The following is a 2,040-nucleotide window of genomic DNA, read 5'->3' as shown; positions in this document are numbered from 1 at the left end:
GTTTTTTTTTTTTTTTTTTTTTTTTGGCAGAGCCTTATGTAACCCAGACTGGCTACAGCTCATTATGTAGCTGAAGATGAGCTTAAACTCCTGCTACTCCAGCTTCTACTTCTAGATTCCTGGGATTACCTCTGAAGTTAAAGATATGCATCACTATTCTTGACTTTCAACATTTTTTCTCCAGTCAGTCGAGATGAACATGTTTGTGTGTGTGTGTGTGTGTGTCTTCATATATGCGAATGTGTGCACACATTCATGTATGTGTGTACATGGGTGCACATGTGTGGAAGCCAGAAGTCAACATCAGGTGTCTTCCTTAATTGCTGTCTAACTTTTGGGGGGAATTTTTGAGGTTTCAGTTAAGCACAAATAAAATGTGAGTGTGAACCCTCTATTTGTTTTCTTTGATATGCAGCCTGCTATTGGGGTTAGGGACTGATGGCCATCTGTGCTTCTCTTTCTCTTTGAAGTTTGTGGAAGAAACACTGAGTGAGCTTGGCACAGTAACATCTGTTGCACACCAGGAGCATGTCCAACTCCTTGACAGAGTGAACCAGGAACTTCTGGAAGCCACGGGGCAGCATGTGCTTTGTTTTCTTGTTGCTCCCATAACCAGCATTGGGCATCAGGATCTGGCCCTTGAATCTTTGCAACACTCTGAGTTTCTGCCAGTCGTGCTTAATTTTGACATACCAGTCTGACTGGTGCCATATGAACTTCTTGATCCTCTTTATAAGGATCTTGGGCTTCACCAGAGGTCTGAGGGCAGCCATGATGCCATGCAGGAGATGGCAGCCACCTTGCAGGCAGCACCAAGGAAAAGAGCAGTGCACATTAGTTTTTGAGACAGGATCTCTCACTGAACCTGAAGCTTGCTTCTGCTACACTCATTGCCCAGCAAGTTTCAGGTATCCTCCTGTCTCTGACTCCCCAGTACTGGGATTACAGGTCAATACCCAAGATGCCTTTCATGTGGATCCTAGGAATCTGAACTCAGGTCCTAATGTTTGTATGACAAACACTTTGCTAATTGAGTCATCTTTCCATCCATCATGTTTTTTGTTTGTTTGGTTTTTGGTTTTTTGAGACAGGGTCTCACTATGTAGTACAGTCTATCCTTAAACTCAATTACATGTATGCACCCCACTTAAAAAAAATTTAAGGGCCAGGCATGGTGGTACATGCCTTTAATCCCAGCACTTGGGAGGCAGAGGCAGGTGGAGCTCTGTGAGTTCAAGGCCAGCTTGGTCTACATAGCAAGTTCCAGGTCAACTGAGGCTATAGGGAGACCCTGTCTCAAAAAAGACCAAAAAAAAAAAATTAAATTAACACAATTATACAAAGTAGACTTTCATACATGAAATGAGTTTTTCAATGTAACTTTTATGGGATCATATTAAATCTACATATCAATTTTGGGAGAATTGACATTTTTCCAAAACAAAAGAAAAAAGTTTCCCCTGAAAACAATATATTCTGTATGTGTGTGTTGTGCATATATGTTCATGAGGATGTGTGCATGTGTGTGCACATGCATATGGAAGCCAGAGGTTGATGTTGAGTATCTTGCTTAGTCACTCTCCACCTTAGTTTTCTGTCTTGTCTTAGGTTTTTTGGTTTTTATTTTGTTGTTTTTCTTTTGTTTTGTTTTGTTTTGAGACAGGGTCTCTCCAGCTGACCTGGAACTCACTATGCAGGCCAGATTAGCCTCAGTCTCACAGAGATCCACTTGCCTCTGTCTCTGCTTTCTTAGTGCTGGGATTAAAGGTGTGCACCACCATTCCAGCTTCCATCTTATTTATTTATTTTGTCTTTTTGAGACAGGGTCTCCCTGTAGCCCCAGCTCCCCTGGAACTCAGTACGTAGACCAGGCTGGCCTTGAACTCACAGACATCTGCCTGCCCCTGTGCTGGGACTAAGGGCGTGCCCCACCATGCCCGGCTTATTGTCTTTTTTAACATTTCCGCTAACTGCTTGTTGCCTCTTCCAGGAGGACTTAGGCTCTGGATGTTTCAAAGATCTGCCATTTTCAGTTCTCCC

General features: G+C 42.9%; 1 pseudogene; it reads right to left on the bottom strand.

Moving 5' to 3' along the window:
* Positions 1-428: 428 nt before the first annotated feature.
* On the bottom strand, positions 429-773 carry LOC103730535 (annotated as a pseudogene).
* Positions 774-2,040: the final 1,267 nt, after the last annotated feature.

Source organism: Nannospalax galili, unplaced genomic scaffold (genome assembly GCF_000622305.1).
Source record: "Nannospalax galili isolate Female #2095 unplaced genomic scaffold, S.galili_v1.0 scaffold212, whole genome shotgun sequence".
NCBI classification, from domain to species: domain Eukaryota; kingdom Metazoa; phylum Chordata; class Mammalia; order Rodentia; family Spalacidae; genus Nannospalax; species Nannospalax galili.
Note: the sequence above shows the minus strand (reverse complement) of the source record. Positions and strands in the feature narration are given on the sequence as shown.